The sequence below is a fragment of the Scyliorhinus torazame genome, chromosome 29 (genome assembly GCF_047496885.1).
Source record: "Scyliorhinus torazame isolate Kashiwa2021f chromosome 29, sScyTor2.1, whole genome shotgun sequence".
NCBI classification, from domain to species: Eukaryota; Metazoa; Chordata; class Chondrichthyes; order Carcharhiniformes; family Scyliorhinidae; genus Scyliorhinus; species Scyliorhinus torazame.
In genome coordinates this window covers 7890047-7916032 of record NC_092735.1, presented here as the reverse complement: position 1 = coordinate 7916032, position 25986 = coordinate 7890047, and the positions used below count along the sequence as shown (strand labels likewise).

The window sequence follows — 25986 nt, the reverse complement described above, 5'->3', positions numbered from 1 at the left end:
TTCTAAATTTAAATGCTGACCTATCATTGTAATTATCTCTACCCTCCTCACCTCTACAAGTAAAACCAACTGTAACTTGGCTGCCGACTCCAAAAACATTGTTTTAACCACCCTGTGTAAACCACACCAAGTGATCTCTTCCACACTCAAGATACTTTTTGCCACTGAAAGAGCCATTGTAACAGTCACTCCCTATTTAAACTGACAGAATTTATTACCTGATAGAAAGCACCAGTTCTTCACACTCACTGTCTTTATGTTCAATAATCCCAAACCAAACAGGGAATTATACTTCTAAATCCCAGTAAAGAGTCACAATCTTTGTTACAGTACCCGAACCAGACCCCAATTTAAATTAGCAAACCGGATGAGAAATCCCAACAATTCTCTATTTGTAAATTGTGAGGAAAGGACACTTCGCTCCAGAGGTGATTCCACTGACAAATCTGGATCTTTTACATCAAAACAAACTTTATTATTAACACAGAAGTAACCACATTAACATCACAGAAAATAGCTTTTCAATTAACAGTTAAACAATTCTTAAAATAAATGAAACGACTAACTTATACCTTACCTACCTCCAATTCAGCAAAGCACATTACAGCTCAAAAAACACTGGTAAATAAAGTTAGCAAACACAGGGATACTTGCTGTACTATTGTGTCGCAATTTTCTTTCAGAAAAGTGGAGAGAGACTCTTTCAGGCACAACCTGCAAATCCTCCTGCCTCTATCAGACGTCTGCTCAACCTCTTGGCAAAACCTCTGCTCAACGTAAAAGCACCTAGCAGACTGCCAACCGTACATCAAACTGCAAAGCTACACACTGACCTTGTTCCTCCCATTAATTACATCATCTTTACCCCACGCACTTCCCATGACCTGCTTATCACGTTTAGACACACTGTCTCAAATTACCAAATAACGCTATGTCTCAAATTTGTCAGCTTTGACAAAGAGTCATCCAGACTCGAAACATTTGCTCCCTTCTCTCTCCACAGATGCTGTCAGACCTGCTGAGATTGTCCAGTATCTTCTGTTTTTATCTCAAATTATGTACTCTGCAGGAATCTTCAGCAATCATAACAAAGTTCCATTAGGCATATCTTTGTAAACAAGCAAATGGTTGGAATTTACTCACTTTTACAACATCTTAATTGCATCGTTTACAGACACGCCGCCTGTATGTATGTTAAACCAGGATTTTTTTAAAAATATTACAGCAACAGATATATATACAAGTTGAGTGAGTGGGCAAATGAATGGCAAATGTAGCATAATTTGGATAAACGTGAGGCTATCCACTTTGATCGCAAAAACGGGAAGGCAGATTATTATCTGAATGGCCATAAATTAGGAGAAAGGAATGTGCAAAGAGACCACCTGGGTGTCCTCGAACAGAAGGCGTTGAAAGTAAGCATGCAGGTGCAACAGGCGGTAAAGAAGGCAAAAGGCATGTTGGCCTTCATAGCGAGAGGATTTGAGTAGAGGAGCAGGGATGTCTTGTTTCAATTATACAGGGCTTTGGTGAGGCCGCACTTGGAATATTGGGCAGGATTTGTGCCGGGCCGGAGAATCGGTGGGGGGGAGGGGGTTCCGCCGATTCTCCGGCGATCGGAGAATCACGCCACCAGCACAGTCACCGTGGCGATTCTCCGCGCTAGACGGGCCGAATGCCTGCCGAGTTCAGCCGAGTCCCGCCGCCGCCGTTCGCGTGTGGTCCTACCCGGCGGACCTTGGCGTTCATGCTGCAGGGGCCATCCTGGTATGGGGAAGGGGGTATCCAACTCCGGGGGGGGCCTCCAATGTGGCCAGGCCCGCAATCGGGGCCTACCGATCGGCGGGCAAGCTTATCCCAGGGGGGCCTATGTTCCTCCGTGCCGGGCCCCTGTAGGGCTCCGTCATGTTGCCCGGGGGCTGGCACGGAGAAAGTAACCCACACGCATGTGCGAACTCGCGCCGGCGGTGGCGCACATGCGTGGACCCGCGCTGGCCGTGCTGGCGCCAGTATCGGCAGCTGGAGCTGCGTGAAGCGCTCCAGTACCGTGCTGGCCCCCTGTGCGGCGCAGGATCGCTGCTCCTAGCAGCCAGATGACGCCATCATAAAACACTCCACCGTTTACGACGCCATCAACACTTAGCCCCAGGACTGGAGAATCCAGCCCATAGTCTGCAGTATTGGTCTGATAAAGGATGTTTTTGCCATAGAGGAAATGTCGAGCAGGTTTACCAGACTGATTCCTGGGGTGGCAGGAGTAATGTTTGAGGAGAGATTGAGTCGGTTAGGATTGTATTTGCTGGAGTTCAAAGAATGAGGGAGGGATCTCATAGAAACCATGGGCGGGATTCTCTAATCCTGGGGCTAAGTGTTGACACCGTCGTAAACGCCATCGCGTTTCACAACGTCGTCAACATGCCCTCAGGAGCAGCAATTCTGACCCCTAAAGGGGGCCAGCACGGCTCTGGAGCAACCCACGCCGCTCCAGCTGCCGATGCCGGCGTCAAATGGGCACCGCGGATCTGCGCATGCGCAGTGGGACTGGCAGTGTGCATATGCACAGTGGCTCCCTTCTCCGCGCCGGCCCCGACGCAACATGGCGTAGGGCTACAGGGGACGGCGCGGAGCAAAAGAGGCCCCCTGCCCGAGAGGCCAGCCCGCCGATCGGTTGGCCCCGATCACGGGCCATGCCACAGCGGAAGCCCCCCCCCCCCCCCCCCCCCCCCGGGGTCAGACCCACCTCCTCCCCCCACCAGGCCCCCTCCGGATGCATGCACACCGAGGTCCCGCCAGGTAAGACCACACATGGATGGCGACGGCGGGACTCGGATGTTTTTTGGGGCCGCTCGGCCCATCCCGGGCGGAGAATTGCCAGGGAGGCTGCGTAGAGCTGCCCCCGACTGACGATGTGCCGACCGCACCGGCGCCAATAGCGGCGATTCTCCACTCTCCGGAGAATTGGCGGACCAGCGTCGCGCAATTCGCGCCCGGCCCGGCGATTCTCCGGCCCGGCATGGGCTGAGAGAATCCCGCTCCTTAGATTTCCTACAGTGCAGAAGGAGGCCCATTCGGCCCATCAATCCTGCATTGACCCTCTGAAAGAGCACCATACCATGGCCAACATCCCTCCCTATTCCGTAACTCAACCTGCGCATATCTTTGGACTGTAAGGGGAAATTTAACATTGCCAATCCACCTAACCTGCACTTCTTTGTACTGTGGAAGGAAACCAGAGCACCCGGAGGAAACCCACGCAGACGCGGGAGAATGTGCAAACTCCACATAGGCAATCACCTAAAGCCGGAATTGAACCCGGGACCCTGGTGCTGTGAAGCAGCAATGCTAACCACTGTGCCTATTAAATTCTAACAAGTCTAGAGAGGGTAGATGCAAGAAGGATGTTCCAGATGGCGGAGGAGTCCAGAACCAGTGGATACAGTCTCAGGATATGGGGTAGACCTTTTAGGACAGAGATCAGAAGAAATTTCTTCGGCCAGAGAGTGGTCAGCCTGTGGAATTCATTACCGGAGGAAGAAGTTGAGGCAAATTTTATGTTTTCAAGAAGCAATTCGATATAGCACTTGGGACGAAGGGGATCAAAGGATATGGTGGTGGGGGGGGGGGGGGGGGGGAGACTATTGAGTTGGATGATCAGCCATGATCATAATGAATGGCAGAGCATGCTCAATATATATATAAATTATGTATATTGTACTGTAGGAAGTTATATACATATAATAACTTCCTACAGTCATCACAACTTTAATAAAGGGGGGAATAACCAGAGGGCATAGATTTAAGGTCAGTGGCAGGCTCGCTACACAAACAAACACATGTTGTAAAGTTGCAAGTGTGCTGGTGTAGTGATAATCTCACTGGACTAATTATCCAGAAGCCAGGCTAGTTAATGCTGGTGGAATTTAAATTCAATTAATAAAATCTGGAATTGAAAACTAGTCTCAGTAATGGTGAGCATGAAACTCTCATCGATTGTTATAAAAGGGAAGGAAATCTGCCGTCCTTACCCGGTCTGGCCTACATATGACTCCAGACCTATAGGCTTGTGGTTGACTCTTAACTGCCCCTCTAAAATGACATAGCGAGACCCTCAGTTCAAGGGTAATTCGGGATGGGCAACAATGCTGGCCTGGCCAGTGACACGCACATTCCGTGCAAGAATAAAGAAAAATAGCAGTGATTGTGATGGGGATAGATAAACTGGAACTGGCGGAATTGAAACTCTCAGCCCATCGCTGTAGTGGGCCTGACATTCGTGACTCTTGGTTTTGTTCTAAGGATGAGTTTCCATTTATGTCTCAGTTTCTTGAAGATTGTGGTCTGTCATACACGCCGAGAAACTCTGAGTCAGACCCAGAAAGGCTTTGTGTAGGAGTTGAGCACGCATTACCGTCATCTGTGACTGCTGCTACCTCCTGCTGTTATTTTAACCTAAAATACTATATTTTGCTGAACGTATTAATTTGCTTCAAAGATCAGCTGTGGGGAACAGGCTGCCTCAGAGCAGGTAACCTATCGAGTCTGGATGACTCTTTGTCAAAGTCTGGAGGATCTTGAAGTCTCATGTAATATCCAGTGTCCTGAACAATATTTATCCCTCATCCAATATTACTAAAATACATTTTATTATCTTTATCTGTTTGTGGGAACTTTAATTGAGAACAGATTATAGCTGCTGTGTTTCCCACATTACAACAATGACTGCACAGAGGTGTGTCATTGGCCATAAAGTTATTGGGAGCACCCCGAGGCCATGAAAGGTGGTTTTTTAAAATGTATTTACTGGATGTGGGCGCCGCTGGCGAGGCCAGCATTCATTGCCTATCCTTAATTACCCTTCAGAAGGTGGTGGTGAGCTGCCTTCTTGAACCGCTGCAGTCCGCGTGGTGTAGGTACACCCACGGTGCTGTTAGGGAGAAAATTCCAAGATTTTGGCGCAGCGACAGTGAAGGAGCGGCCAATATATTTCCAAGTCAGGATGGCGAATGACTTGAAGGGGAACGTCCAGGTGGTGGGGATCCCAGGCATCTGCTGCCCTTGTCCTTCTAGGTCGTAGTGTTCATTGGGAAGGAGCCTTGGTGAACTCCTGCATCTTCATAGAATCATAGAATTTACAGTGCAGAAGGAGGCCATTCGGCCCATGGAGTTTACACCGGCTCCTGAAAGAGCACCCTACCTACGCCCACACATCCACTCATCCCCGTAACCCAGCAGCTCCACCTAACGTTTGGACACTAATGGGCAATTTAGCACAACCAATCCACCTAACCCGCACATCTTTGGTTGTGGGAGGAAACCGGAGCATCCGGAGGAAACCCACGCAGACATGTGGAGAACATGCAAACTCCGCTCAGACAGTGACCCAAGCCGGGAATCGAACCTGGGTCCCTGGCGTTGTGAAGCAACAGTGCTAACCACTGTGCTACCGTGCCGTCTTGTCGATGGTACACACGGCTGCTACTGTGTGTCGGTGGTGAAAGGAGTGAATGTTTGTGGATGGGGTGCCAATCAAGCGGGGCTGCTTTGTCCTGGATGGTGTTGAGCATCTTGAATGTTGTTTGAAATGCACTCATCAAGTGGGAAGTATTCCATCACACTCCTGACTTGTGCCTTGCAGGTGGTTGACAGAAATTGGGGCGTCAGGAGGTGAGTTACATGCTGCAGAATTTCCAACCTCTGACCTGGTCTTGTAGCCACAGTATTTATATGACTGGTGTCGTTCAGATACTGGTCAATGGTAACCCCCATCCCCCAGGACGTTGATATATAAATGCAAGTATTTTCATTCTTTCTGTCAGTAAGTTATTGTAACAAAGATTTCTGTTGGTTACATGATCAATGCTGTAATAACACATCCGGTACACAGAGAGGGTGGAGTTGTTAATCATAAAATCATGCCTCACAGCAGGAGGCCATTTGGTCCATTGTGTCTGTGTCAGCTCCTTGAAGGGACCATTGCCCTATCCCTTCCCCATTCCACCCGCAGCGCCGCATCCTCCGCCACCCCAGGGAGGGAAGTCCTGAATACACCGCAACTGGAACAGGGATCGAACCCCATGCTGTTGGCACTCATCTAATCCACACCAGCCGTCCAGCCCCCAAAGGGGTCCAAGTTGCTGTGGCAATGTATTTTTAAAAATATTTTTATTGAACATCTTTTATATACACAAAGCAAATAAACCCCCCACAAAAGAAAAAACACCCCCAACACTTTTCGCCCCCCACATCTCAACCTCCCCTAACATCTAACAATGATAAGTTCCTTGAAATACATAACAAATGGCTGCCATCTTATATAAAACCTCCCAATCGAGCCTCAGTATATATTTAATTTTCTCAAGGTGCAAAAACTCCATGAGATCCCCCCGCCACGCCGAGGCACTGGGTGGAGAAGCTGACCTCCACCCCAACAGAACCCGCCTGCGAGCAATCAGCGAGGCGAAGGCTGAAACATCTGCATCTCCAGCTGGTCTGACACCCCGAAAATGGCCTCTAGGGGACCAAGCTCAAATTCCATTTGTATGATCGCCGACATGGTGCTGAACAAGGAGCCCCAGACGTTCGCCAGCTTAGAACAAACCCAGAACATACGAACATGATTCGCTGGGCCCCTCCCACACCACTCACACCTATCTTCTACATCCTCAAACAACCGACTCATCCTAGACCTTGTTAAGTGTGCCCAATGAACCACTTTTAACTGTATGAGCCTGTGCCTTGCACAGGACGACATGGCATTCACCCTTTGTAGGGCATCACACCACACCCTCTCCTCCACCGCCCCTCAAAATGCTTCCTCCCATTTGACTGTAATTCCCCCCCCCCCCCCCCCCCCCCCCCCCCACCGCAACGTCCTCTGCCAGAATGCTCCCGTAAATTCCTGAAGTATTCCCCTCCTCCACCCCCGCCAACGACCCTCTGTTATCAATGGTGATGGCGGCATCACCGGAAAGGTCGGAAAAACTCTCTTAGCAAATGCTGTGGCAATGTAAACAGGGCAGCGCGGTGGCACGGTGGTTAGCACTGCTGTCTCACAGCGCCAGGGACCCGGGTTCAATTCTGGCCTTGAGTGTGGTGTTTGCACATTCTCCCCGTGTCGTCGTGGGTTTCCTCCGGGTGCTCCTGTTTCCTCCCACAGTCCAAAGATGTATAGATTAGGTGGATTGGCCGTGCTTAGTCTCCAAAGGTGAGGTTCGATGGGTCGGTGCAAACTCGATGGGCCGAATACCCTCATTCTGCACCGTATGTATTCTATGATTCTATGATTTACAAGCATGTTGTAGTCTGGAGCTATGGATAGTGATGCAGAGGCGCCGACATTCTTTCCATCACATGGCTGACCAGGAATCTCTCCCAATCTTACCCTCTGTCATTGCCGTGTTTGGAAGGACTTGCGGGATACTTAATCTGTTTGGCCGCGTTATGAACGCACCTTCCTTGGCCTTCAAGTGCGGGAATAGGACTTGAACCCTGAGCTCCTGGCTCATTACCGATAGCCCGACAAGACATCCTTCCCCTCCTCCATAATGCTGCAAATGCTCCACTTCTTACCGATTTCCTTTAGCAGGTTATTATTGATTCTGCTTCCACTACACTTTAAGGCAGTGCACTCGGATCCAGGCTCAACGCTTAATGATAAAAAAAATCTCATCTTGCCTGTGGCTCTTTTTCCAGTTATCTTTAATCTGTGTTCCTCTGTCTGCAACTCTCCTGCCACAAGAAGGACAGGGGTGGTCTTTTACACTGAACAAAAATAACACAGCTGAGCCACGCTGAGACCCCTTTGGGTGTTTGCCAGCTCTTCAGTCGTTCTCAAGGACATTCCATCGTTCTCTGAACAAGTCGAGGTTGTACTGTTCAGCTGCTAATCTCCACTGGTTTTCTTCCTCAGAACACCAAATAAAGCATGGGGCCACAAGCCAGGTTATTCAGAACCCGATGTACAGGTGCAGTGCATGGAAATTTCCATTCGCCCCCATCATTCGACAGACATTTGCATTCGTCATAGTAACAGAAAAAACACTGGAAATGCTCACTAGATTAGGTAGCATCTGTGGAGAAAGTAACAGAGGTCATTGACTTTCTCATTACAATTGACAACTGTTAAGAGATGTAACAGTTTTAAGCAAGTGCGGAGACAGGGGGAAGGTGCGGAGTGGGGAAGATTACAAAAGGGAAGGTCTGTGATAGGGTGGAAGGCAGGACAGATTAAATGATCAAATGGAATGAGTAAAGAAACAAAATACAGTGGATCTAGAGGAGGTGTAAATGGCAACAGTGGAATCAGCACCAACAGCAGATGCCCCCAAAAAACTTGTGGTGGTGATTATGATCTGATCTTATTATGAAGTCCGGAAGGCTTTAAGTTGCCTAATCAAATGATGTTCTGCTGTTTCTCAAGTTGGCAGAGCAGGCTGGAAGGGCTGAATGGCCTCCTCCTGCTTCTATTTTCTATGATTCAATAAGCCTCAGCGATACAGTGCAAGAGGCCAGGACCGAGTGGAAAGAAGGATTGAAATGACAGGTGACTGAGAGTTCTGACAAAAAACGGATTAAGGGGATTATGGGGAACACCTGGGGAGGTGGATTTGAGACCAGGAAGAGATGAGCCATGATCTGTTTGAATAGCAGGGCAGGCTCGCGGGGTTGAATTGCTTTCTTCTACTCCTAATTCCTATGTTCCTATGTCTGGGGTCACGCCTGCAGAATGGAGGTGTTCAGCAAAGGGATCACCTAATGTGAAATTGGTCTTCACAGTATCGAGGAGACCACCTTGTCAGCAGTATACTAATGTGAAAGTAGCTCAAGTAACTCACTTTTTTACCTGGGTGAGGTGTTCAGGGCCCTGGGTGCTAGGAAGGGAGGAGGTAAAAGGGCAGGTGTTGCATCTGCTGTGTTTGCATGGGCAGGTATCATAGAAGGTGGTGAAGGTTGTGTGAGTGGGAGGGGTGCGGGGGAGGATTGAAGAGTGGCCAGGGTGTCACAGACGGAACGTAGAATCCCTACAGTGCAGGAGGCCAATGTACCTAACCTGCACATCCTTTGACTCCCTCAGTCCCTCTTAGAATGCTGAAAGGAGTGGGGAGGATGCGTTTGGTGATGGCATCAGGCTGGAGGTGGAGGAAATGACAAAGGGTGACTGTGTGAATGTGGAAGCTGAATGGGTGGAAGCGAAGACCAGAGGAACCATTTCGTGATTCTGAGAGGGCAGAGGAAGGAATGCACAAAAGTGGAGGGTGGATTGACACATTTGAGGGCCCTGTCAACCCCGGGGGCGTGGGGGCAGGGGTGGGGGGACCCTTGGTTTAATAAGAGGTTAGCCTTTCTTACATGAACTGTCCCTATGCTTTTTTTTAAGCCAGCCTTATACTTCCACCCTTTGTAAACTTCAGCTTGTGCAAAACCCTGCCTCTCATATCCTAACTCACACCAAGTCCCATAAACCTATCTCCCCTGTGCTCGCTGACCGATGCCTGAGTTTTCAGGTTCTGATCCTGGTTTCCATACCTTTCCGTCACCTCAACCCTCCCTATCCCTCGAACCTCCTCCAGCTGTACCAACCTCCGAGAACTCTGCGCTCCTCCAATTCTGCATATTTGAGCATCTTTGATTGTTATCGCTGCACCATTGGCAGCTGTGCCTCCAGGTGCCTTGGCCCTCGGGTCTGAAATTCTCTCCCTGAACCTCTTCCGTCTTCCTGAAGACGCTCTTTAAACCAGTCTCGTTGTCATAACCAGATCGGTTACTTACAGGACATACGGGGTGACTCCCGTAAACCTTGCCGATTACGAGCTCCCCCGTAATGGGGGTGGGGAAATCTAAACCAAGTGTAATTATCGCTTTTGGTACCGATGGGAGGGACCTGGCAGAGATCTTTTGTCTATTGTAAATAATAGTTTATCTTAATAAAACTTTGTTTTATTTAAACTTCGGTGTGAACTCCTCCATGGTCCACAAAACTCTTTGATCAAGCTTATGGTCACCTAGCATAAGACCTCCTTCTGTGGTTTGATGTCACATCTTGCTCGATAGCACTCCTGATAAACGGCTGAAACATTTCATTGTATTCAAGTCTCTATACAAATGCAAATTGCTTTGTGTTGAGTTAAAAGCGAGGGTAGATTACACAAGAGCAACTCACTGTCTAGTACTGACCCTGAAGTAACCTGCCTGAATCCTGCAATATGTGCTCCTGGGAGAAACTTAAACCTCTAAGACAGGGAGTAAATGGTGTGTTTTTTACCAGCACCTCAGTGCTAAGAGACTGTTAAAACTGCTCCTTTAACAAGAAGAGTGGAGTATCTTTTTTGTGCTGGAACTGCTGATTATAAACAGTTATTGTACTATTGAGATATAGGCATGGTAATCGATTACTCCTATACAGCGTTATTCCTCATTTGAATATAATGTAAAATTCAATAAATATAAATTGCAACAAATATCAAAGGTCATTGTTATTTTTAACTCCCCTGGCAGCAAGTGTCAGTTTGCTGGTAGTATTCTCGCCTGAGCCAGATGTTTGCGAGTTCATGTCTCACTCCAGGATCTGACTGTAGAATCTAGGTTGACACTCCAGTGTAGTACTAAGGGAGTGCTGTCTTGACAGGAGTGCCATTTCTCAGAAGAAACATTAAGCCGCAGCTGTGGTGTTGGGTGTTCTGACACACAGATGAGCCAACACAGTTGCATGTGGTACAACGCTTCTTTATTTAAACTCACTATTTACAGTTTGGTCTTTGCACTCTGCACGTGGGGGGCTCCCTGCTTGTGGTGTTTCAACAGCTCTTTCTTGTTCCCTTCTCCCCAGACCTACTGACCACCAGGTGTCGTGCTCGTGCTTTTTATGTGGTTGGTGTTCTTGTCTGTGATTGGTTGTGGTGTTGTGTACTCTGATTTGCCTGTTAGTGTGTCCATCATGATGTGTGTGTTTGAATATCATGACATCCCCCCTTTTTACAAAGATATGTGCCTACGTGGTATTAAATATGATCGTGACGTGAGTGCATCTAAGAGTGTGTGCGTGCCGTGTGCAGCATGTGTCTATGACGGAACTATGTACATGGGGCGATGTCGAGTGCGTCACATGAATCCAGTTGTACCATAACATAACAGAAATGCGAACGAGAGAAGAAGAAAAAAAACTTGAACAGTTGTCCAGTCAGACGACATCTGGAACGATAAACAACAACAGGTTATCATGTAAAATTGTGCAACTTATTAAACATATGAACTGTATTATAAGTCCATTCTAATGGGTTTGCGACGAATTCGGGTTGACCGTCAGGGTGGCACACCACTCATCGGCTGGATTGATGGCATTGACCTTGTTGACATCAATGACGGCAACTCGGAAGGCATCCTGGTCATCTGCATCACTTAACTGGAAGTCTTGATGCGTGGGCTGGACGGTCCTGACTCGTGTGCGAGGTTGTCGAGGATGCGCCGGATCCATGGGTTGAGCCGCACGACAGCGGGCTGCGTAGTGGCCCATCATGGCACATCTGTTGCACTGTCGGTTTTTTGCAGGACATTGCCCTTTTAAGTGTAGACCTCCACAATTGCTGCACGTCATGACGTCACGGCGTTCGTTGCGCCACTGCGCATGCGCAGTGCGATCTTGCGGTGGACGCGCCTGCGCAGTGCGTCCCTCGTTGTGGCCGTTATTTTTGGCGCGCACCTGCGCGGGAGACCGCGAAAAGCGCGGGAAGCGGCCGCTGTCGTCCGGGCCGTGGGGCGGGAAGAAATCGACGGCCTGGATGCGTTCGACGTCGTGGGCGGCCTGGCTTGCCGATTCGACGGCTGGGGACCCCCTCCGTGCCAACTCGGACGCCTGAAATCGGGCAAAACGGCAGGTAGCATTTTCATGGAGGACACAGGCTTCCACAGCAGACGCTACGGTGAGGCTTTTCATTTTAAGAAGCTGCTGGCGTAGGCCACTAGAGGCAACGCCAAAAACAATCTGGTCCCTGATCATGGACTCTGTAGTGGTGCCGTAACCGCAGGACTGCGCTAGAATCCGGAGGTGCGTCAAAAAGGGTTGAAAAAGCTCCTCCTTACCTTGCAGGCGTTGCTGAAAGATGTATCTTTCAAAACTTTTGTTTACTTCAACTTGAAAGTGCTGGTCCAGTTTGAGGATGACCGTGTCATATTTGGCCTGGTTTTCGCCTTCTTCGAACACCAGTGAGTTAAAGACATCGTTTGGGTGCGGGCCTGCGTAGAAGAGGAGCATTGCAATCTTCGAATCATCCGAGACATTCTGTTTTTCGGTGGCACGGATGGACAGGTCAAATCGCTGCCTGTAGAGCTTCCAGTTGGTGCCTAGGTTCCCCGTGACTTGCATCGGCTGCGGTTTGCCGGTGTGGTCCATGTCCAGAATGGCAGGTTAGTAGGCAGGTATCGATCCACTCCTGTACCATGTGGTGTTGGGTGTTCTGACACACAGATGAGCCAACACAGTTGCATGTGGTACAACGCTTCTTTATTTAAACTCACTATTTACAGTTTGGTCTTTGCACTCTGCACGTGGGGGGCTCCCTGCTTGTGGTGTTTCAACAGCTCTTTCTTGTTCCCTTCTCCCCAGACCTACTGACCACCAGGTGTCGTGCTCGTGCTTTTTATGTGGTTGGTGTTCTTGTCTGTGATTGGTTGTGGTGTTGTGTACTCTGATTTGCCTGTTAGTGTGTCCATCATGATGTGTGTGTTTGAATATCATGACAGCAGCCTTTAATGGTGAATATAAAGCCTTCCATGGAGCTACCTGGTGAAAAGCCAGGAATTCTCCCCAGTGTCCTGGGCAGCACATCTTTCTCCACCAACATCATTAGAAACCAACTCCTTGGGCCATTTATACCACTGCTGGCTCTGAGATATTCCTGTGAATAAATTGGCTGCTGCATTACAACAATAACTACACCTAAAAATAAAATACTCAATCGACTGTAAAATAGTTTGGGACATCCAATGGTGGTGAAATGGGCAATGTAAATGCAAGTCTTTCTTTATAGAAATGCATGTTTCTCCTTTCATGTACTGAACTGCCCACAAAACCAAATCTCCATCTCAGTAACTATTTTGCAGATTGATAATTACAGATTAAAAGGGTCATTTGTTTATTTTTGCTAAATCAGCCTTGCGACCGTCTAAAGTGTGCAAAAGCACATCAGCAACATTGTAGGACAGGATATTCTGTTCATGTATGAAGTCTTTGTGCATTAATACTACATTTCCATCCGCTAGTTTTACATAGGGAAAATCTGTTTTCATTTGGTTACTCTCTGCTCGTTGACATATAAATTTTCCTGAAGTCATCTGACCCGTGTGACAACAGAAGAGAGATTAATAATAGTGCTAAAATTGTGGTTGCTTGTAGTTAAATTGCTTAGTTTTTACTGAGGATAACTGACTGCCATCTATGATGGCCCAGCTGATGTGTGTCTCAGTGCTGACCTCTGAGCCTAAAGGCTGGATTCTCCGTTTTGGGGACTAAGTCCCCACGCCATCGTGAAAACTGTTGTTTTTTACACCAGGAAAACGGGTGTCAAAAGACCACAGATTCCCCGTTTTTCTGGGGGATAGTAGGGAGCCGTCTTAAAGCTCACAGTTCCAGCTGCCGAAATGGCCCCCTGCACTTCCGGGTCAGAGTCCGCGCATGCAGCCAACTAGTGCCATGCATGTGCCAACTTGAGTGGATTCAGTCAAAATGGATATTGTTTAATTGGAACAGAACTTCCTACATCTACATCATGTTACCGCCCTTGTATACCCTATTTGTTCCCACATATAACTCCATGTATTGTAATAGCTCTTTCAGGTCATACTGATTTTCTTCCAGAAGGTAACTCAGTAATTTATCCCAATTTCTTATTACTTCCTCATTGTCGAATCTAATTTGAGGAATGTCAAGTTCAGAATCCACAGGATTTATCTCTTCTCCCTGAGTTATAACGAGTAACATCATCCTGCCTATCAAAATAACTTTTGAGCATATTAACATGACACACTGTGAATTTTCCTTCTATCTGGCATTCTTATCACATAATTCACCTCACTCAATTTTTTAGGCCTATTAAGTCTGGCTTTAAAGGTCACATTCACGGTCAAATCAGCTTTAGGTGGCTTCCCAGGTATATCACTATCATTGACAATATTGTTGGATGTTTGTCAGGCATGCTTGGGGCTCATAATCCACTGAAACTGACCATTTTTGATCCATTTCTTTGACCAGAAATGGGGTCAATAGTGACCAGTTTCCATTCTAGCGTGGAATTCGGAGAAATCCCAGGATATTCGCCCTTCAAACATCAGTTGTCTGATTTTCCACTGGCTATTCAACCACAGTAGGCATCACTCCCACCTGCGATCCAGTTATATCATTACCCAAGGTAAACTGTATTCCTGGACAAGATAGTTTCTTTATTACTCCTACTACCACTTCAACCACTCTTCACTGGACTTTCCAACCTTACCTTATATAATGGAACACGATTCCTCTCACCCTGAATTCCACATATTACCACCTTTTCTGGCAACATTCTTCCCAAACTACATAACTCCTCATCTCTTACCATTAAAGATTGACTAGCTCCTGTATCTCTTAAACCTGTGACTTCTTTACCTGCTCCTCCTGATACACATGAGTAAACTTTACCCGCTCAAGTAAATTCTTTAAAGAGATCTGGCACCTTCTTATCAATCACCTCTTGATCAGGCTGTACAATCTTTTGCACCTCCTTCGCTTCACTTGGGCTTTCCTTTACCACTTTAACAAACCCCACTGTCTTATCCTGTTTTACCACAGCAGCCTTCCCAGTGCTTTTCTTCAACCACCAACATTGTGACTTTACATAGCACAGTCTATTTTCAAAGCCCTTGTCCAGCTATCAAAATTACTCTGCTTGATCCTTTCAAACTCCATGTATGTTTGACCAGGTTCTTTCCTTAAATTTCTAAACCTTTTTTCTGTCGGCTTCAAGCACTAGTTCATATGCACCTAAAATGGATATTTTCACCTCCTCATATGACTCAGATACCTCCTCTGATAGCGATGCAAACACTTCATTAGCCCTACCTACCAGCTTTGTTTCAATCAGTAATACCCACATGTCCTGTGGCCATTTCATTTGTTTAGCTACCTTCTCAAATGAAATGAAAAAGGCTTCTACCTCCTTCTCATCAAACCTTGGCAATGCTTGGACATATTTCAATAAATCCCCACCAAGCCTTCGACTATGACACTCTTTCTCACTATCCACATCACTATCATCCAATTGTATGTTTCCCTTTACGTCGACCAATTTTAACTGACTGTCATGTTTCATGGCCATTTTCTGAAGTTCATATTCTCTCTCTTTATCTTTTTCCCTGATCTATAGCTCCCTTTCTCTTTATTTTTCTTCTCTCTCTCTTTCTTTTTCCTCTCTATCTCTTTTGTATTGAAGCTGCTTTAATTCTTTCTCATGTTCCATTTGTTTAATTTGTAACTGAATTTTTGCCATTTCCAATGAGTCAAACTGTATCTCAGGCAATTTTAAATGCTTAGTCACCGCCATAATTCCCTCATCTTTTCGCATTTTGTCAGGTAATGTTAACTGCAAAGTTTTTGCCAAATCTAACAGTCTGCTTTTAGTCTCTGTCCATAAGGTACTGCATGTGACCGTCTCCACCCCCAAAAACTTCTGAGCCTCTGGAAGAGCCATTGTCCACAACACACTCCCTATTTAAACTAGAATACCACACCTGAAAAGCAACCACAATATGCTCATCCCTCATTGTCTTTAAGTTCCCTAAGCCAATCCAATAGATAGACTTTTATCCCGGACGAGCCCCCAATTTGTTATGGGCCAGGGTTTAGAGAACCCTAAAGTGTATCGTGGAGTTCACCTGACCCACAACTTTTAATAGATTGTGGTACGGGGAGCACACGGCCCACTCTACAGGTGTGGTACAGCAGAAATGGAAAAGTATTTTTTAAAGCAAAACAGTGTTTATTCTATGAATTCAAGTTAACCTTTTTAAAACATACAGTGAATATCTTAGCAACCATTAATTCAAATACAACCTCCAAAGAATACAACACTAAGTAATCCTTAAGCTGTCCTTTTAACATCGATAAGACTTAAAAAAGAACTTTTAACAGAAGCACATCAGGTAAAAGTCACTACTGAGAGCAGTTATTAGTTTTAAATCACCAAAGGATCGATTTACAGTTTTTAGATTACAGAGATAGAGACTAATACCCCTTCTGGCTGTGACTGCAGCTATCCAGCTCTGAAAACGAAACTAAAATACACCCTGCAGCAAACAGCCTGAAACGAAAGTAAAAAGCTGACAGACAGCCCAGTTCCACCCACACTCTGACATCACTGATAAACAACCATTTCTTAAAGGTACATTTCTTAAAGGTACTCTCACATGACAGCTATGTCCGGTGCCGGCGAGGTCGTGGTGCCACTGTGGTCGAAGGGCGATGGAACGTTGAACCCAGGCAGGTGTAAATCTCCCCCTCCCGGGCGTCCACGGAACAACGCCGCCAGCTACTCAACATGGCCATGTGATGGAGTGTCCAGAGCCCATATAGGGACCACCCAGGTGGAGGGTGTAGCTGTGGCCATGAGTCAGACATTGGCTAATGATTTGGAGCTCACAGCTCATCGCAGAGTGGATTGTCATCATCCCCGTGGCATTGATCACACCCGCTTCCACACGCAATCGTGTGAGCCCAGCCCGTTGTGCCACAGGTGGATGTGTGCTGAGGGGTGCTGAGCATGTGGTGGTGTAGGAGCTAAGGTTGGTGGGTCGTGAGGGAGGTGCGTCTCATTGGTGTTGTGGGGGTGCTGGGTGGTGAGGTGGGACGGTACGGTGGTGCCAGTGTCCCTGCTCAGCGAGCCCCTACCCCCCCCTAGTTGGTGAAACGTGCAGCGATCAACGCCTCACGTGCTCGCTGGCCAAGCCGGTGGCGTTGTGCAGCCTCCCGTCCATATCCAGCCCACATGTTGTGTCTATTGCCCCCCTCGTCCCCATCCTCCTCATCAGGAGAGGCGTCCCCTTTGACGGGCTCCCCCTCTGCCTCCTCCTCCTCCCCCAGCACATCGCCCCTCTGCTGGGCTATACTGTGGAGGACGCAGCAAACCACAACGATGCGGCTGACCGTGTCCGACGGGTACTTGAGGACCCCTCCAGAGCGGTCCAGGCACCTGAAGCGCATCTTCAACAGGCCAAAGCACCTCTCGATCACACCCCTGGTTGCAGCATGAGCTCATTGTATCGGGTCTCCACGTCGGTCTGTGGCCTCCGTATAGGCATCATCAGCCACGACCGCAACATAAGAACATCAGAACTAGGAGCAGGAGTAGGCCATCTGGCCCCTCAAGCCTGCTCCACCATTCAATGAGATCATGGCTGATCTTTTGTGAACTCAGCTCCACTTTCCGGCCCGAACACCATAACCCTTAATCCCTTTATTCTTCAAAAAACTATCTATCTTTATCTGAAAAACATTTAATGAAGGAGCCTCTACTGCTTCACTGGGCAAGGAATTCCATAGATTCACAACCCTTTGGGTGAAGAAGTTCCTCCTAAACTCAGTCCTAAATCTACTTCCCCTTATTTTGAGGCTATGGCCCCTAGTTCTGCTTTCACCCGCCAGTGGAAACAACCTGCCCGCATCTATCCTATCTATTCCCTTCATAATCTTATATGTTTCTATAAAATCCCCCCTCATCCTTCCAAATTCCAATGAGTACAGTCCCAGTCTACTCAACCTCTCCTCGTAACCCAACCCCTTCAGCTCTGGGATTAACCTAGTGAATCTCCTCTGCACACCCTCCACTGCCAGTACGTCCTTTCTCAAGTAAGGAGACCAAAACTGAACACAATACTCCAGGTGTGGCCTCACTAACACCTTATACAATTGCAGCATAACCTCCCTAGTCTTAAACTCCATCCCTCTAGCAATGAAGGACAAAATTGCATTTGCCTTCTTAATCACCTGTTGCACCTGTAAACCAACTTTTTGCGACTCATGCACTAGCACACCCAGGTCTCTCTGCACAGCAGCATGTTTTAATATTTTATCATTTAAATAATAATCCCTTTTGCTGTTATTCCTACCGAAATGGATAACCTCACATTTGTCAACATTGTATTCCATCTGCCAGACCCTAGCCCATTCACTTCGCCTATCCAAATCCCTCTGCAGATTTCCAGTATCCTCTGCACTTTTTGCTTTACAACTTGGACACATTGCCCTTGGTCCCCAACTCCAAATCATCTATATAAATTGTGAACAGTTGTGGTCCCATCACTGATCCCTGAGGGACACCACTAGCTGCTGATTGCCAACCAGAGAAACACCCATTAATCCCCACTCTTTGCTTTCTATTAATTAACCAATCCTCTATCCATGCTACTACTTACCCTTAATGCCATGCATCTTTATCTCATGCAGCAACCTTTTGTGTGGCACCTTGTCAAAGGCTCTCTGGAAATCCAGATAAACCACATCCATTGGCTCCCCGTTATCGACCGCACTGTTAATGTCCTCAAAAAATTCCACTAAATTAGTTAGGCACGACCTGCCCTTTATGAACCCATGCTGCGTCTGCCCAATGGGACAATTTCCATCCAGATGCCTCGCTATTTCTTCCTTGATGATAGATTCCAGCATCTTCCCTACTACCGAAGTCAAGCTCACTGGCCTATAATTACCCGCTTTCTGCCTACCTCATTTTTAAACAGTGGTGTCACGTTTGCTAATTTCTAATCCTCTGGGACCACCCCAGAGTCTAGTGAATTTTGGTAAATGATCACTAGTGCATTTGCAATTTCCCTAGCCATCTCTTTTAGCACTCTGGGTGCATTCCATCAGGCCCAGGAGACTTGTCTACCTTTAGCCCCATTAGCTTGTCCATCACTACCTCCTTGGTGATAACAATCCTCTCAAGGTCCTCACCTGTCATAGCCTCATTTCCATCAGTCACTGGCATGTTATATGTGTCTTCCACTGTGAAGACCGACCCAAAAAACCTGTTCAGTTCCTCAGCCATTTCCTCATCTCCCATTATTAAATCTCCCTTCTCATCCTCTAAAGGACCAATATTTACCTTAGCCACTCTTTTTTGTTTTATATATTTTTAGAAACCTTTACTATCTGTTTTTATATTCTGAGAAAGTTTACTCTCATAATCTATCTTACTCTTCTTTATAGCTTTTTTAGTAGCTTTCTGTTGCCCCCTAAAGATTTCCCAGTCCTCTAGTCTCCCACTGATCTTTGCTACTTTGTATGTTTTTTCCTTCAATTTGATACTCTCCCTTATTTCCTTAGATATCCACGGTCGATTTTCCCTCTTTTTACCGTCCTTCCTTTTTGTTGGTATAAACCTTTGCTGAGCACTGTAAAAAAAATCACTTGGAAGGTTCTCCACTGGTCCTTAACTGTTTCACCATAAAGTCTTTGCTCCCAGTCTACCTTAGCTAGTTCTTCCCTCATCCCATTGTAATCGCCTTTGTTTAAGCACAAAACACTAGTGCTTGATTTTACCTTCTCACCCTCCATCTGTATTTTAAATTCCACCATATTGTGATCGCTCCTTCCGAGAGGATCCCTAACTATGAGATCCTGAATCAATCCTGTCTCATTACACAGGACCCGATCTAGGACCACTTGTTCCCTCGTAGGTTCCATTACATACTGTTCTAGGAAACTATCGTGTGGTCCCAGCGGCCGTGAGCCTGGCGCGCCAATGTGTGGACAGTGTCCAGCACCGCCACAGTCAGCCGGGATCCATTCCACTTGCCGGGGCTTCTGCTAGGGCTGGGGGAGTGGTGGGGAGTGGCCACGGGGTGGGGGCGGGGTGGGTAGGTGTGCGGCCCAGCACAGCCGGCGGCATGTTTTCCGGCGGCAACTGGTGCGTGTGTGGCGGGTGTAGGCGTGCACGGCTGCAGCTTGTCAGCCCTGCACATGCGCGGACTGGGACTCGGCGATTCTCCAACTGTTTTTTGCGCGATCTGCAGGTGTTTCACGCGGCACCGGTGCCGGAATTGGTGAGGTTTTGTGCCAATTTTCCTGTCATGAAACACCACGGATCCTCCGTTGGCACCAGCAGTTAGCCCTAGGAATGAGAACCCAGCCCCCTATATAAGTGAGCCCTGTATTGTTTTATATATCGGACAAGTTGCAACCAAGGGATAGAGCTACTGAATACCTGAAGAAGGGCAGTGCCATGTTGTCCATCTGGGAGGCGAAACAGGTTTAACGTCAATTTTTACATCTCAGATGAAGGACATAACCTCTGACATTGTAGCACTCACTGACTACTGGAGAGAAGTGTCAAGCTAGAGTGTTCAAACCTCCAGAGTAGGACTTGAACCCACAGCCTTCTGGGTCAGAGTGTGAACAAGGCTGACACTGAACAGTTTTCATAAACCTTAACATCTTTGCCCCAAGTCTTCTCTGCTGCCTGTTATTTAAAGAAGAGTCAAAGGCCAGAATCCTCTGTCCTCCCAGGGCAGAATTCACCCGGTATTCATTTCTGTTTCAGGATCAAGTGTGGGAACGTGGCCTTCCATTTTCTACTCTGAACCTCAAACATTGTTATCCAAGGAGAGATATTGTACCCCGGGAAATTCCACACCTCCGTGTCCTTGATCTGCTGGTTTACGTTGATCAATGGGAGTTCAGCTAGACTGAGGTGAGTTGCTGTTTCCTCTCTGGAAGAACATTTCCCTCCAGTAAAGGTGAATTACGCACAAAGTGCATTGCTCCCTCCAAAATTTGTAAATCCACCACAGTAAATATTTTATGTATGTATTTTGATTTTTCTCTCTCCTATGATGGAATATTGAGTGTAATTGCTACTTAATCCCTAGAATCCCTACTGTGCAGAAGGAGCCATTCAGCCCATCATGTCTGCACTGATCCTCTGAAAAAGCACCCCATCTGGGCTCACTCTGACGCCCAAGCCGCATAACCATGTAATCCCACTTAACCTGCACATCCCTGGACACTAAGGAACAATTTATCATGGCCAGTCCATCTAACCTGCACGTCTTTGAAATGTGGGAGGAAACCGGAGCACCCGGAGGAAACCCACGCAGAGACAGGGAGAACGTGCAGACTCCACACAGACAGTCACCTGAGGCTGTTTGAACCCGGGTCCCTGGCGCTGTGAGGCAGCAGTGCTAACCACCGTGCCACCATGCTGCCCCTGGTACACATCCCACTGCACTCCCATTGTAGCTGTTTCATTTTATATGCCGTGTGTGAGGGATTGGAATTCAAATACACATTGGATTGTGGAATGTGACCAGAAACGCTAGCCAAAAACCTCAAATTCAGCTAAAAAGGTTTACCTTATTCAGCCATCTTGAGGCAGTTTAATCAAGGGATTTTCAGTTGTCCGTTCCTCTTTTTAAAAACATTTTTATTTGATTTTTAACATTTTAAATATACAACACAACAAAGTAAAACAACAAGAAAAAAAACAATCACCTGCTATCCTTCAACACCCCCACCCCCGCTCCGCACCTCAGCAACCAACGGTAACCAGTAAAGTGTAATATAAACAGACCCCGCCTCTTGTGGAATCCCTCACTCGCCACCCCCCCCCCCCTCAAAGCGAACTTAAGGTTCTCCAAATACTGAAACTCCATCAAGTCCCCGAGCCTTACTGAGGCACAGGGCGGAGAGACTGACCTCCACCCCAACAAGACCCGCCTGTGAGCAATCAGCTCCCCCCCCCCCCCCCCCTCACCCGCCCCACTCCCAACCCTGAAACCTAGCCTCCAGCCTCGCAGGCTCAAACGCATGATTCCCTCTCTTGCGTCCCTGTCCACCTGAGCCTTAAATAAGATGATTTTGCCCCTTACCACCACCTTTAGTGCCTCCCAGACCACTGACGGCAAGACCGCCCCGTTCCTATTAAATCCCACATCGTCATCAATCACCATTCCCAACCTTACACAAAAACCCAGGTCTGCAAGCAGCCCCACATCCAACCTCCACGTTGGCCTCTGTGCCGGCTCCTTCTCCATGACCACATCCACCAAATGCAGTGCAGTGAATGACAAACTCTGAGCATTCCCCTTTCCTCACCCCTGACAGCAATGGCCTCCCCAGAATAAAGAAGTCAACTATTGAGTCCGCATTTTCACCAGTGAAAAGAAGGAATACTCCCTACCCCATGGATGCAGAAACCGCCACAGATCCGCACCCCCCATCTCCTTCACAAACGCAGCCAACATTTCACCACCCCCACCCCTCCCTGTCCCCCCCCCCCCCCCCCCCCCCCCTCCCCAAGGGGGTCTGCGAGTGTGGCTTAGACCTATCCACCTTTGGATTCAGCACTGTATTCAAATCCCCACCTAGAATGAACTAATGCATATCTAAATTCGGTATGGCAGCCACCATCATCTTCATAAACCCTACGTCATCCCAATTCGGGGCATACACGCTAACCAACACCACCAGCCTCCCCTGCAAAGCACTCGTTACTATAACTTACTTGCCCCCTGGTCGACCACCACCTTCTCCATCTGAAAACTCACTCTCTTACCCGCCAGTATCGCTACCCTCTGAACCCTGCAATCAAAGCCCAAGTGGAACACTTGAGTCACCCAGCCCCGTTCCGAAGCCTCACCTGATCCTTCACCCACAAGTGGGTCTCCTGCAACAGCACCACGTCGGCTCTCAAGCTCTTCAAATGCGAGATGACTCTCGCTTGCTTCACCCAACCCCTGCACGTTCCACGTTACCTTTTGGACTGGGGGTCTCTCACCGCCTCTCCTCTCCTTTCAGTCATGATCGCTGCTCCTGGCCCCGTCCAGCGAGCGGGTCCCAACTCTACCCCTAGTCCCTGTCAACCAGCTACCCCTCCCCCACTTCCCAGAAATCCCTCAGCCCCTTCCTCTCGAAACCACTTAGCTGTGCATACTCCCCATATCTCCCCCATTCACACCTCCCAGCCCCATCGAGACCCGTCCACACAGGTTCCGACGATCTCGGCTCCTCTCCCCACCTCGCTCCCGTTCACTAGCCGTTGGCTAGTGAGGCGGCTCCTGCCAGAGCCCCCTCTCCCTACATGCCTAATACCAAAAAAACAATCTAAAGACCCACCCATTCAGCACGGTGGCGCAGTGGTTAGCATTGCTGCCTCACAGCACTGAGGTTCCAGGTTCGGGTCCCAGCTCTGGGTCACTGTCCGTGTGGAGTTTGCACATTCTCCCCATGTTTGCATATGTTTCACCCCCACAACCCAAAGATGTGCAGGGTAGGTGGATTGGACTCGCTAAATTGCCCCTTAATTGGAAAAAATGAATTGGGTATCTAAATTTATATTAAAAAAATAAAAATAAAGGCCCACCCACACCCAGTCCTTCCAAACAACCCAACACAATAGAACCCCAAACAAAGGGAAACAAATCCTAAAATATTACCCCAATATCCCAAAACTATTCCCCCCTGACCACAACATGAAGAAAAACAAAAGACAAACTCAGTTCAGTCCCAGTCCTTCAGCCTTCACAAATCCCTCTGCCTCCTCCACCATATCCAAGTAATAGTCCCTGGCATTGTGTGTTACACTTAACTTCGGCATGTAGACCATCCCAAACCGCAGATTACTCTTGTACAACGCTGCCTTCACCCTACCAAAAGCCGCCCACCGTCTTGCCAGCTTCGCTGTGAGATCCTGGTATATACGAATACCACTGCCTTCCCACCTCACCTCTCGATTCAGCTCGTCAATCTCAGCACCTTCTCCTCCACCTGGTAGCTGTGAAAGCAGACTCTCACAGCTCTTGGTGGTTCATTCAGCTTCAGCCGGAGCGACCGATGAGCCCTATCCAGCTCATAGAGGGAGGGGTCCTCCTCCTCCCGCAACAACTTGCCGAACATCTCTGCAAAGTACGCTGTCGGCCTCTGGCCCTCCACCCCCAGACAGTCCCACAATCTGAAGATTCTGCCGCCGTGACCTGTTCTCCAGGTCCTCCACTTTGGCTCTTTATTACTATCCTGCACCTTCCACAGCTCCTCACCAATCGAGGTGAACTGGCCGCTGTGCCATGACAATGTCTCCGCCAACCCCTTCAACACCTCGCCCTGTTCCCACAGCGCCTTCAACGTCTTTCCTAGAGCCTCCTTTATCGGGGCCAGAGAATCATCCACCAACTCGATAAGCAAGGCCATCATCTCCTTCCGATGCTTATCAAAATGCTTGGTGAACATGCCGTTCAAACTCCACTGCCATCACATCAACCAGCTTGTAATGGGTGAGCTTGCTCCCTCCCACAAAACTCCGCGCCGAACCCGAGCTCTCAGGCGGACTATCGCTCGCACCTTTTCTTCTGGTTTTTCAAAAGCCGCAACTTTCCTGGAGATCAATCATCTTAAACCTCCCCCAAATCTGAGTGAAAAGGGCCAATAAACGGAAACTCCAGCAGGAACCACCCAATGCGAGACCTCCACCTACATGTCGCCACAAGAAGTATTCCTGTACACTTCTTTTTAAGTTGCCCCCTTCCTGAGGGCTGCACGGTGGCACAGTGGTTAGCACTGCTGTCTCATGGCGCCGAGGTCCCAGGTTCGATCCCGGGTTGGATTCTCCAAAAATGGGGCTGTCACGCTGGCGTTTCACTCTTGACTTTCGTTAAGAAAGTCTTGAGCGATTCTCCTACGTGCAGGGGGCTGGCAGGACACCGGAGTGCTCCTCGCAGCTCTGGCTGCATATACGGGGCACGCACTTCCGGTTGGGGGTCCGCGCATGCGCACGGCGGCGACCTGCGACGGCCATGCCGTGCTCAATGGTCCGTCTCCCCCGAGGTCACGTGTGCTAGCGGATCCGTGCCACCCGATCGCTCCCCTGGCCATCCATGAGCCCCCCCCCCTCCCTCCGGTGATCAATCCCCCCGCCCCCTACCAGGGCGGCCGCGGACCGAGCCCGCAGCCGCCACCCGAGGTTCCCGACGGCCGATACATGGTTAGAATCACGCCGTCAGAAACTCGGCGTGTGAACGATTCTCCAGGGACCGGAGAATCCCGTACCAGCCTCCCCGAACAGGCGCCGGAATGTGGCGACTAGGGGCTTTTCACAGTAACTTCATTTGAAGCCTTCTTGTGACAATAAGCAATTTTCATTTTCATTCATTTCATCGCTTCAGGGGGGCCAGTCCCGATTTCCTTGTAAACGGCCATTCTACGACCCCGCGCCAAACGCAATTTCGGCGCGGGGCTGCGGAGAATCCAGCCCCGCGGCTCTGGGTGACTGTCTGTGTGGAGTTTGCATATTCTCCCCGTGTCTGCGTGGCTTTCGCCCCCACAACCCAATGATGTGCAGGGTAGGTGGATTGGCCACGCTAAATTGCCCCTTAATTGGAAAAAATGAATTGGGTACTCTTTTTTTTTTAATTGTCTGCTTCCTGAGGTTGGTAGGTTGGCATGAATTAGCTGGCTCATGGCCACCTCTATTCCCAAAGCAGAGACATCACTTACTGGGCTCCTCACCTTGAAGCTGCCCAAGTGACAGAACTCTTTCTGGAGCAGCTCCATTCATTGCAATGGGAATGACAATGGTTTTGTATTCATGGGCTAGCCTGCGTCTGAGATTCCCCACTCGTCGAGTTCAAGGATTTGGCCTCAGCGCTGTGGACAAATGCAAACCTCTTGGCTCGCCCTTTCCTCCAGTGATGAAGGGACTGTCAGAGGGATAAAGCTGCTCTGGCTCCCAGTCACACACTTCCCAGTGGTTCAACTCTGAGCAACACTGATGAAGGTCTAGGATTAGCCTGCCCCATTGGCTAGGAGTGAAACTTGTGCTGTCACGATTTACACTTTATCTCAACTGTCAGGGCATGAGGAAAGACAGCTGTATGTATGGACGTTGGGGGGGAAGTGGAAGGAAAGAAGGAAGAGAATGGAGGGAGACAGGAGGGAAAGAGAAGAGTCGGTTGTAAAAGAGGAATAGTATTACACTCTCA

The 25986-nt window shown here is 48.4% G+C and overlaps 1 protein-coding gene across 5 annotated transcripts in view; it reads left to right on the top strand.

Annotated features, from left to right (window-relative positions):
* Positions 1 to 25986, top strand: part of LOC140403839 (ankyrin repeat and fibronectin type-III domain-containing protein 1-like) — a 453883-nt gene that overhangs the window by 171999 nt on the left and 255898 nt on the right. For all 5 annotated transcript variants that reach the window (XM_072492020.1, XM_072492021.1, XM_072492017.1 and 2 more), the window contains one exon: positions 20556 to 20705. The gene's annotated coding sequence lies outside the window, so the exon portion shown is untranslated. The remainder of the gene's footprint in view (positions 1 to 20555; positions 20706 to 25986) is intronic.